Source organism: Zonotrichia albicollis, chromosome 2 (assembly GCF_047830755.1).
Source record: "Zonotrichia albicollis isolate bZonAlb1 chromosome 2, bZonAlb1.hap1, whole genome shotgun sequence".
In the NCBI taxonomy this organism is placed as follows: Eukaryota; Metazoa; Chordata; class Aves; order Passeriformes; family Passerellidae; genus Zonotrichia; species Zonotrichia albicollis.
This window is the reverse complement of record NC_133820.1, coordinates 10,539,014-10,551,624: the sequence shown is the minus strand read 5'-3', so window position 1 is coordinate 10,551,624 and position 12,611 is coordinate 10,539,014. Positions and strand designations below refer to the sequence as shown.

Here is a 12,611-nt window from a genome sequence, read left to right as displayed (position 1 = left end):
AATAGGAGCAATTCTGTAGTGTCGTTTCTAAATCAGAAAGTGTGACTCAGGGGCTTTCTTCTCACTTTTTGTCTCAGCGTGCTGTTTTCAATGATGCACTTCAAGCAGTAAAAAGGCAGCTAACAAATATGAGAATTATAGAATTCATTATTATTATAGTTTAATATATATGTGATATATTAAATATTATAATGTATTATATATGTTATATATAACATATAATATGTTATGTATATTATACTATATAATATATATACTATATATAATTATAATATTGATTCAGGGTAAGACATGACTTCAGCTTACAAGGAGTTTGTAGATAACAAGGTGTGGTTAATGAAGCTGGCAGCTCCATGGTGCTTGGTTGCTGACTGGTGATAAAACATGGCAAGGATCAAGTGGAAGCCTTCAAATCTGCACAAACTCCTGCCAAACTAAGTGAGATGTAACTTCTCAGCAGTTTATTCCTATCAAGGTCATTACAAAGTGTCATGGGATGTGATGGCATTTTTCCATTTCATGATGGCTGGGTCCATTGGTTTTGTCTGCCATACACAAACCATTCATTTTTCTGGAGAATATATTCATTTATTCCTGTGATACCTTCTTCAGAGTTTTCTATTGATTTTTGCTTTTCATCTGTCATTTATAAGTAACCATTCCAGCCCTTGTGATTTTTTTTAATCTATTCCCTAGATTCCTGTTGCTATTGATTTCTTTTTCTACTTTTGTATGCTATTTTCAGAATTAATCCTTTTTGCAGCTTTTCTTTTTTTCTTTTTTCTTTTTTTTTCAATACATATGGTAAGAAAACCTGGAGCAATACATTGACTTGGTAATAAAGGACAACCAATAGCTGTGGTGCTATATTTCCAACTCCTCATCTTTCAGAGATATATTAATGATTTTTTAGTACATCCATTACAGAACAGTAGCAAAAGGAATTGAGGTTTCTTTGACTATACTAGCTCATTCTCTTTGTTGCCTTGCCTAAAAGTGCTTTAGAAAAATAATTGAAAAATCTCGTTTCAATTTTGGGAGTGATTTCCACACTGAGTTCTCTTCCCCTTTCTAATTGTCCTTTAAAATTCCTTTTTCTAATTCTTTTAAATTCTGCAAGCAGGCTGGTGGCTTGAGGCATCTGTAATGGAATATCATACATAAAATCTATGCATAATGTGTCAGTAAAAGACAATTGCAGGCCTATAAGGGCTCAAGTGAATTGCAGGTGTTTTGATGGTTTAAAAGCCAGCAGAAATGCCTCATAAATTGGTATTTTAATAAGTTACGTAAACTGGGAGCAGTAATTATAATTTTTAGTTTCCTATAAAGCTCAAGCAATGTGGAGCTACTCATCTATATTCGCACTGTACTCATATGTGCTCTAAAATGCAGTTGGAATTTTTTGCTTCATACATAGCAAATAACGATATTATTAATTAAAAAAAATTTGTGGGATACACAAAACTCTTTACTTTTTGTGACTGAAAGAAACTAGCCAGCATATGGTACATGACTTGCTTTGCACCAAAGGAAAAAAGTCAATCTTCCCAGTCTAACACAGAAGCCAAAGAATGCTCCCTCCACTGGAAACATGGTTTGACCTATCTGGAAGTGTAAGCAGTAATAATAGTAACAATAATAGTAAAAAAAAAAAAAAAAAAAAAACCAAAAAAACCCCTCTATTTTGATTCCTCTTACTGAGTCTTGTGGTTGTCCTTACATTCTTGTGTATGGGAATTTGGTCCTAGCGACATTGTTGAAGTTTCAAAATGCCCCTTTTGAAGAGTTGAGAAGCAGATTTTTTAATTGTTGTTTTTATATTAAAATTATATGTCAGAATCCTAGTCAGTGAGGTGACTAATTTTTTCCTAATTCTGTTCCAATTGGGTTACCACATACCCAGGGAGTAATTGCCCTTATTGAGTTCTGCTTACTGGAAAGCATCAGCAAGAGCATGAATTCCTTGATTTTTCGTTATACATCTTCATGTTTTCAGTTCTACTGTGATGTCCAAAATCACTCCAATTTCCTAACAGGAAGGGTGCAGTATCTGCTTCAGCTGCACTTTTCGTGGGAGCAATCATCAGTCATTTCAGCTCTGATTTTCCCCACCAATCCATATGTTCCTTGCAATGTGTTTTCCCAGCCCCAGACCTCCCAGGCTGCAGGAAGCCCTGGAGTTCTCTCCCTCCCACTGGCATTTTCTCCAGCCCTGTGCTCTGTCACCCAGCCTGCAGCAGCCTCACAGGTGACAGCTGTGCCCTGGCCAAGGCACGGGAGAGGTGTTCTCTTCAAAGGAACCAAAGGCTTGCTTTCTTCTTTGCTGCTCAAAGATTTCTTTTTCCCTCTCAGTCAGTAGGGGAAGGGTTTGAAGTGTGGGGGTTTTGGTTGTTTGTTCATTTTAAAGTATCCAAATATTCATGTAGTAACTCTGTAGTTTTGGGGGCAGGTTAGTGGCTCATAAAAAACCAGCACTGATCTTTGATTTTTGTCTAAAATGAACTTTGCTGCTAAAGAGCTGAAAAGATAAGTAAAGGCTTTCAGTTCATCCACTCTAATTGTTTCCAGGGAGTGGCAAGTGAGAAATAGACCTTATTTATGAATGCTACTGATCAAAAGAGATAAAACTAAACCTTAGTTATTAGTAGAGTCTAAAAGGACTCCTATGCACTGATTCATTGTTGTGAACAAAGTGTTCAGAAGCCACAAAAGACAGGTAGATGCTGTGATGTCTCCCTGGAAATAAGGCTGCCTCAAACATCAAAATGCTTTTAATGCTTATTGGTGGGGGACTGATGTGCAGAATACTTTTTCACTGGGGAAAAAAACCCATCCACCCTCTCAACTTCACGTTTAACAGCCTTGCTTTTGGTATGAAAGGCATTTGGCAAGTGAACCCATTACAATAATCAGGAGTGCTGCTCTAACAACTGCTGTCAGGCAAAGAGCTCTTCCTCTCTCTCCTCCCTTCCTACTCCTTTACTTTACAGCTGTATTCAGTGAGCAGACCCAAGCTGTAATAACTAACTCTTAAAGACACTGGCACTTGAGGGGATGGCCTTCAACTTCTACACTTCCCTGTCTCTTCTGAAAGAAAATGTAAAAAAAAAGCAACTGACTCTGAGTTTGCATTCCAAGAAGTAGTGATATGAATAAAAAAGAGCATTACTGCTGAACATATGCTTACTGCTTTAATTGCCAGGATATAGCATGGTGGAAAATGCCCATACAGCATGACTGCAGCTGTATCACCATGGTTTAATCTTAAAAAGTGATGAACTAACTTATAATTATAAGTGTTCTGTGTATGTTGGGCTTATACAAGACTACTGGTACAACTATTTGGGCAAAACCCCCTGCTCTCAGCAAAATAGTTGGACTATTCTAGTAAATATGTACAGATTCACTTATGTATTGAACTCTGTCCATTTACAGATTGTGGGCTTATTCAACATGTGGTTTTTGGCTAAGCACAGATTCCAAAATTGGTATCTCTGAGACTAATTAAGATCATTAGCATACTATTGAACATTTTCAAAACAATGTAATTGAGACAAAAATTTGATTTCTGTACTCCCTGCAGTTTTATCTGTGGTTTTGCTTTCCATTTGGAAGTGAAGCCAAGGTCACAGAATATTTCAATAACCTACAGTGGATGGGCTGCTAAATGTCATTCCCTTGAATACAATTACAACTTAAAAAAAAAAAAAAAGTGCATTGTCCATTTGCTCTAAATGCATCTTTGATGGATGCTTCTGTATCTTTGTGATAGATTTTCCCCCCTCCCCTCCTCTATAACTCAATTGGATGAAGTCTTACATAGCTGTAATAATCAATGGTGATATAAAATCAATTAGAAATTTGTTTGGCATTATGAAACTGAGATTTTGGGTCAGATCTAGGTAGGAAGTAGCCAAAGTGCTTAACCTTCTACACTACAAGGGGTTCAAGGCTAATTTTTACCCAACAGCATCATTATACTTTATTTTTGACACAACTCATATCGAATCTTAATTTTAAAGATAAGCAATTGGAAAAAGGTGAATGACTTCTTAGTTCATCCTCACAACTCAATACTTTATTTTGTACTTGTGTCTGATACCACAATGATGGATTTGCTCTTAATTGTCACATCTGTTTTCTGTGTCAGAAATCCTTCAAATGGGGCAATACCTTTGGGCAAGTAGAATGTAAATATGACTTTTAAGTTGAGACTGACTGGGGGAGAGAAAGGTGTTGGTAGATGTGCTTCTAAAAAGAAAATGTGAATCACAGTATTAATGGTAGTGATTTGCTTATATTTCATTATAGTTTTAATTAGGGGGTGTTACATTTACAGCGTAGTCTCCATCCTCCTCTCATTTTGTTGACACGTTCATGCCTACTAAAATTGTTCAAAATCTGAGCTCTGCTGAAATCACTTCCAAAATATTAACTAATTTCAATGGTACTAATACTCATAGGCATAGAGAAGAAAGTTGGTTTCTCTAATTGATCTTCCTATCTCAATTACAGGAGGTGATTTCCTGATATTTTTTGCTGACTTCCAGTAATATCGACATCTTCAAAATCCCAAGCACAAAAAAAAAAACCAAAAACCCCAAAAACTGGTCTAAACCACCACTAACAATAACAATACACAAACCAAGAAAAACCCCACAGGCTGTCCAGAAAGATACACTCTACAACAGATCTAGGATAAATCTTATGTGAATGTTCTTGCACTGAATCATGGAATGGCTGAGTGGTTTGGGTTGGAAGGGAACATAAAGATCATCTTTGCTTCAACCTCCTGCCAAGGGTGGGGACACTTTCCACCAGACCACACTTCCCAGAGCTCCATCCAAGCGGGCCTTGAACACTTCCAGGGATGGAGCACCCACAAATTTTCTGGGCAAGCTGTGCCAATGCCTCACTGCCCTCACAGTAAATAGTGTAGACTATAAGTGTTTAAAAAGACTACATAGCACACAATTATTACATAAAGGTGAGCATTTCCTCTTTGCTCTGAACAGTGAGCTGTTGATACCTATCCCATCTAAACCCTCTTTGCTCAAGAAGACCTGAGCAATAAATGCTACTGCTCCCAAGTGGCAGGGTCATAATGATAGTAATTGCCTAGATTTTATTTCCCTTTCTCTCTATGTGTATTTCCAGTTCTATTTTGCTTCAAAACAAATGGATGTGAACCTCAAAAAAAAAAAAAAAAAGAATGGAAGCTACCTACTTATTGCTGTTTTGGTGATATGACTAGAAATGTAGATTTTCTAGTCATATCACATGTACAGTCAGCAGAAAGATTTTCCGAGGCATCAGTTGGAAGGCATGAATATCCACTTGCCTGTTTACATTTAATTAGATGCTTTGTACTCCTTTATTGAAACGCCTGGAGAAGAAAATTCATTGTTCCCTATAGTAACTAATATTTTTGAGCCTGAACTACTCCTCAGAATACACTGTAAATTTGGTGTTGCTTGGAGCATGTATTTGGGAGGGAAGATGATAGTTTGTAATTATGAACAAATATCTGCAGTAGTTCAGTATCTTTCCCCCTCAGGCTTTTCCTTTTCTTCATATTCAAATCTGTTTCATCTGCTTATATCATCCCAAAACCAGTTCCAAGCCAAGATTTTGAGGCTTTTTCTTGGCTCCCCCACCAATCTGTTTAACTGTTTATTAAGTGTCCATCACAGCAGTCTCTTTCTTACCCTGTGCACGTATTAGGAATCATTAGCTTTGTCACTAGAGGATAAGCATCCACATGGAAAACTTGTAATGCACACAAGGTGCAGTCTATTGACATTACATCATATGCCTTGTTATATTACCAAAACAATTAAGTTATCTGAGTATCAACACTGCATGTACACATCACATCATTTTTAAATCAAAGCACTTAGCAGCAGAGAAATGAATAATTAAGAACACTTAAAACTTATGCTGCCCACACAGCAGTACAGTAAGTACATTATTCTTCTCAAGACTTTTACCTTAATAGACCATAAGCTCTTCAATGAAGGCAGATTTTTGCTGTTGCTGTCCCATACTTTGTCTGTGTCTGGCATAAGAGGACTCTGCTCTACAGCAAAATGGAGGAGGCCAAAGATATCTTGTCTTAAGAATGTGTTCATGCATCTTGTAATTTTAATTACATTCTGAGCTGATCATTATTCAGTCTTTGATAATTTCTGATCATAACTGCTTGACCCTTGTTTAATTTTGATTTTTCACTGTCTGAAAAAGATTTTTCTCTGGTGGAAACTGCCTTGAGACCATGGATGCCAAGAACTTGTGCTATGTCAGACACACTGCCAGGTGTCAATCATGAGGATGGTTTTGATTGCCCTGTAAAATGAGCACACCAGACTGGACACTACCCTGAATGATCTTCCTGACTGGGAATAAGTGCCTAGCCCAGGGCTGCAAAGCAAGTGTTTTCTGCCACAGCAGGATGTCTTACATTGCTTTGTGCAGTGGGTCCCAGTCAGTTCATGACTCCTGCCACCAGCATTTCAGCTCTCTTCTTCCATGCTCCATCTCTCAGGCCATCTGTACAGCGAGGTGACTGCGGGGTGTGAAGCCATAGCAGCCTGAGTTTTGACACAGCCATATCCATAGTCATGGATCAGTACTGGATATGCTCCAAGACACTTCCACTGAAGAGGCCTGTGTCTCTGCTGCACAATCTGTGAGAAGCCTAATTGGCACACCTGTTTTCAGGCTCTTGTTGGGGAAACTTCCACCAGGCAATTTTTAGTGTGTAGCTACTCTAAATCCCTTCTTCTAAGCTTATGTTACTGTCTACATCTCAGATTCTGAGATTTCAAAGCCTGCCTTTCTTTCAGTTTTGCTCCATTTTGCAAAATGTTGTAAATGCCTGGAACTGGGTTTTGTCGTGTGTGTGTATGTACACATATATAGGTAAAATTTTTTCTTAGCTAACAAAAGGAAGCTCAGCAGAAAAAGAAGACATTTTAGAATGTACAGTAAACACCTTGGGAAGGCTGAATTATTTAAAATAAAATACATATATACCAAACAGTTATTTAATTATTTTAATTACTTCCATCTGCCCAGCCTTCCATACTCTCTTCCACTTTCACAGCTGTAGCTTGTATTCTCATGCCATACAGGTATTTAGAAAAGGCATGCACATGAGTAGATAATATAAATGTTGATGAACTGAAGCGTCATGCATTTTGTTTCTAAGATAACCTTACCTACTCCTTGTCTTTCTTGATCATTGATGAACTTTCCACAAGTCTGTCTTCATTTTTTTTCAATCGCTAAACTATATCCGACAAACAACAAGTGGTGAGTACTTTTTTTCCACTTTGTGTGAATTACTAGTAATGAAAATTTCCTTTCTCAATGTAAAATGTTTTTGGGTTTTTTTTTTTTTTTTTTTTTCCAAAAATAACTTAGCAGTGCTTTTACAACAACGTTGAACACAGCTTGTTTGTTGTCCTGGAATGTTTACAAAATATTTAATGGACTGGAGATAATAAGCATTTAATTTCTGGAAATTTTTGTTTGCTTAGGTTTACAAAAGGTGAATACTCCCCTTTCTGCTTGAGAGTGCCTAAAATGTGAATTCTTACCTGACTTGCTTCATGATGATCTCTGTGTAGATAAAATACCTGGTTCTGTTCTCATGCCCCTTATTGGCTGTTTATCACAAAACTGTGCTGATTAATAAAGGGTAATATTGGAGTATTACATTCACAATACCAATTTTCTGGAGAACCTCAAGTCATATTTCTGTACTTGAGGAAGTTCTATAAACAAGTATTGATAACCAAGTTGTAGTGTTATTGGGTTGCTACACTTGAAGCTGCCCAGAGAAGTGAAGCTGTGGATGCTCCATCCCTGGGAAATGTCCAAGGCCAGGTTGGGTGGAACTGTGAGGAACCTGGTCTAGTGGAAGCTGTCCCTGCCCATGGCACATGGGTTGGAATGAGATGGAATGAAGTTCCCTTTCAAACCAAAATGAAAGGGAACTGGGGTTCTCTTGATTCCATGATTCAACACAAGAAGCAAGGAGGAGGGAAAGAAATGATCTGGAGAGGAAAGCCATCCCACAGGTTAAGTACGTGCAGATCTGGATTCATACAGGGATCTGGCTCTGTGTATGAAACATCAATCATTTCTTAACCTCTCTGTCCCAATGTCCTCAGCTGCAGAATAAGGTTAATAATATTTACCAGCCAGTGGCAGTGGACCACTAATCTGTCAGAATGCATGCAGTAAAGTATTATTTCTGTGTATTGGAGGTGGGGGGGAATATCAGTGATGCTTCAGGCTCTCATGACGTGATCCCTATTTTCAGAGAGTGCTGGCAGGAACCGCTTGGCATATTCCCAGGAGGGATAGCATGCCATCTTCAAAGGGTGATAAAAATTTACGGTTGGAGCAGCTTGCTGGGTTTTCCATCAGCGATTCGGCAGGCGGGGTTCCTTCCCCATGTGCGGCTGCGGGTGCCCGGGGCCGGTGCCGCTGTCCGCGGTGCTGGAGCTCCGGAACGCCGCAACTTTCGCGCCCCGCCCGGCAGTGCGCCTACTCGGGCACGTTTCCCTCATTAAACTAACTCCTCCCTTAGGCTGCGGAGCCCGTAGGAAAGGGGGCCTTCCTCTCGCTCTCCATCCGCTCCCCTTCTTTTTTTTTCACCCCCTTTAGCAGAGCAAGGGAGCCTGCTCCGCCTGGGTTGTGCTCGCTGCGGACCGCGCACCCCGAGCTGGGCTCCAGCTCCAGCGGGATCTGCCCCCGCCCTCCCCGGCAAACTTCGGGCGCCTCCCGCATCTCCCGGGACCGCGTTTCCAGGTAAGAGGGGAGAGGGCAGGAGATGAGAGGTTAAAAAAGGGGATGGGGGGCGGAATCCTGGGGTTTATCCCCAGCACTGCCCGAGCCAGGCCGGGACTTACCTTGGGGGCGGGGGTGGGCGCGGCGGAGCATCCTCCCCCTTTGGAGCATCCCCGGGAGCGGCGGCCCCGGCCCCGCACCGCCCCCCGGGAGCTCTCTGCTCCCTCGGCTGGTGCCTCCCGCAGCCCAGGTAACTTTCCCAAGTTTGGCCGGGGCTGGAGGTGGGAAAGCGGGAGAGGTCGGTGGGCTCTGGGGGCGCGGAGCCCCAGGGCAGCGGGGAAAACCCCTAGTGCTTCTAGCTGGGCTTGTCCTGGGCATCCCTCGGAATCCTAATGGCAAAGCTAAGGGAGCAGTCAGTAACGTGCTGGCATGAAGAATGAGCAAAACTCCGATGCTCTTTCATCCTCTTTTACCTACAATTTAATGCATCAAAATGTCAGCTATTTCAAATTATAGATCAAAATATAGCAAGCAGTTCAGTTCATAAAAGGTGTTAGAGTGCAGTATGTAAATTGGAAATTGCACACTTCATTAATTTGGAGCTAGCATAATATATTGAATTTGGCTGAAGTTAATAATAAGAAAAAAGTTAGGCAAGAAAGATAGTTGTAATTAGCTTTGGGAGAAGTAATACAAATGCAAATGAGTGTGATGACACTTCAGTAGACATGTTGCACCAAAGGAAACACAACCTGATGAATTTAAGCTTTGTGCAACCAACTCAGAAGGAGCCTTTTTTTTTTCTTAAGTTTGGATAAGTGGAAATATGTCTACCACATACCTATGTGTGTAGGTAAAACATTTGTGGTCAAGAAGGAATACTAATGCTTAAGATGGGTCTTAACATAGGCCTATAGGATTGCAAAACTGGGCTCTAACTCTTTTTTTTTAAAAAGAAATCTTGGGTCAAGAATAGGCTGGGTACCAGCTGTAAATCCAGGAAAGTAATTATTCTTCTAGTTTAAGGTGCAACTTCCTATTTAAAGTTATTGATACTGGGTTACTTATTTCAGATTTAACCTACATAAAATATACTTCATGAATTAAAATACTTGTGGAAAACAAACCATATTTTATTCCTAATGCCACAGAAATTAATGATGAAAATTAGTTTTGGAGTTACGTGTTACTTGTTACATTTCAGGTATTTCATACCTGGTACACATTTCACTATTTCTCTGGCATTTTTTCATGCAGCTGGATATAGCAAGAGCATAGGTGGTTGTTGTTGGTTATTTCACTTCTTTAAGCCAGAGGCATGGAGGCAAATTTGAGAAAAGCATTAATTCCCTTGCCTCATGTCTCCTGCTGGGTGGTGAGAAATAGGTGCTCTCTACTGCAGCTCAAATTTGGTGCAAGTAGGAGGTGTTTACCTGCATCTTCCCATCCAAGGCTCCATCAGCAGTGTCAGTCAGAGAAATGATTGCATGATTAATTGAATGAGAGTGATTAATATGGGCACAGGATATTCACCAGCCTGTTGCTGTAACTCACAGTAGGCATTCAATTGACATTCTTGGTAACATTAATAACCTGTGTACCATTGTGGAAAACTCAGAACACCAGATGTAAACTTTATTTTGCAGTTAATTTGTAGAAACTGGGTGCAAATGTGAGTCTTTCCTCTCTTTAATGACATTTGCCTGTGTGCAGAGGACTGCCATGTGATCTGTGTGTTGCTTGAGCTACTGGAGTTCTTACAGTGCAGTTATGGTGTACTGTTTCTCTGAGTAGTTATGAATTTCTGTTGCACATTTTACTCTGGCTTCAGAATGAATTAAAAAAATATCTGTTCTGATGTCAAGTAGAGTTCTCAAAATCAACAGATAACAGTATAAGTATATATGCTTACACTGAAAGTCTCTTTATTCCAAAATTCTTAAATTAGGCAGGTTGTAAACATGAGAATAAACATGAAAAGAATCCCACCAATCCTATTTCTTAAAGAAACAATAAAGAAAAGGAATAACATTAGGGATGAAAGCCACTTCTTGATATGTTTTTCCTGAAATTTAGCAGGATTGATGTTTCCAATGCAAATTTTTGTTGCAGGTTCAAGTACTAGGTGGGTGTTATTACCTTCCTTTCTCCCTCCTTGACTTCTTGTTTGTGCTAAAATTAAGTTTCCCAACAGTGAGACGTCACCAGGCTTTTTCACAAGTAGCAATTGAAACCTCTTAACACGCCTACAAAGCTGAAAGCCAAGTCATCTATTTAAAGAGTGTTTTGAAGTAGTGCTTTTCTTTGTTTGTTATCTGGGCAGTGGAGAGACAGTTTATCTGACACCAATTCCCTTGGAATATTTGGGTTTTTCTGTGGAATAACTGATCTTAATGAATATGGGGAATTGGCAACAGATTAAATCTTGATCCATGGTTCAGCTCAATGAAAAAACTCAGGAGTGCCTTCAGATCCAGGGCTTTGTCTTTAAACATTGAATGTAGAGAACCTGTTACAAGGTCAGCTAGAAGTTATAAGCAACAACAAATGGCCACCTATGAAGTCTCTACTGATGAGACATTTTGTGAGAAAGACAAAGCAGTCTGCATCTTTTGCAGGGAATAAAATCCCTGGAGGCCAAATACCTGTACCTGAGTGTCACAATGTCTGGTCTCTGATCTCCTAGTGTATGTTTAGCTTGCTCGGAGGGAGAGAAAAGTCTTGGCAGAAAACAAAACAGAACCAGCCTTTATGAAATACAGAAACAAGCTCTGTGCCTGCAATTGGAGCTGAGGCAGGAGTCACAGAAAAGCATAAAATGTCATCGGGGTTAAACTTAAGTGAAAGTGGAAAAATAATGGCAGTCTTTGTCCAAAAAATCCCCTCAGTCAAGGTGTCAAAATGAGATACTGCTTTTATTACACTGCACTGATGCTCAGGCATTGATTTTTCTTTTATCTGCTGGTCTGCTTCTCAATCAGCAGAATTTCTTCATCAGCTCCACCTTGCACCTCACAACTTCATGGGGTTTGACTGCGAGTCATGACTGGGCTTCTGGAAGGTAGCATGTCCTTGGCTGTGGGAAAAACAATGTTAAATACTATGGTGATTTTCATAGTATAATGTGTTTTCTTCCTTTCTAACCTGTTTTCAACCATGATTTGTAGAGTAGCTTTACTTTTTTTTCATTAAGGCATCTTTCAAAACCCAGGGCCTCCAACAATGCTACTTTTTCTTTTAAACAGAAGACAAAACTCTCACAGCAAAAAATCCAAACCAATGGCTGCAGAAGCATTTCCTTCCCCCTTCACCCTGTAAACAAGAAGTTTCTGTCACAGAAGTACACTTAGCTAGAGCCTAGAATCAGAGATATAAAATATTGAATGAACAATGGATTTAAGGTGGCACATTCTCAGGAAGCTTGGTCAGAATAAAGACCTCTCCAGGTCACAGAGGGCAAGTGTCTGCCCTTAAAGGTAGAAGTTTCTAGCTCTCATGGATCATGACTTGAAAATCACAAGATGCAACATTGCTATGCATTGGAAAGTTACTCAAAGAATTTCTTGAGGATTTTAAAATGTATTAGCAAGTGTGCTTTTTATCTTATAGAAGCCCAAACAGCTAAACTCTGGAGAGATCTTTTAAAAGAGATGTAACCATAATTCCAATAAATATTAGAAACTGCTAGACTACTCTCAAAAATTTTTTTGGTAAATTATGCACTCTCTGTACATGTGAAGGTATGATTGCTTGTATGGGTGGAACACTGTTTTATTCCCCTGGGATTTATGCCTACTTGGATTTTGCAT

The 12,611-nt window shown here is 39.6% G+C and overlaps 1 protein-coding gene across 1 annotated transcript in view; it reads left to right on the top strand.

The window, feature by feature from the left end:
* ROBO2 (roundabout guidance receptor 2) overlaps positions 1-12,611 on the top strand; it is a 1,042,455-nt gene that overhangs the window by 3,004 nt on the left and 1,026,840 nt on the right. Inside the window, exon 2 of the mRNA XM_074532752.1 lies at positions 8,680-8,823. The gene's annotated coding sequence lies outside the window, so the exon portion shown is untranslated. The remainder of the gene's footprint in view (positions 1-8,679; positions 8,824-12,611) is intronic.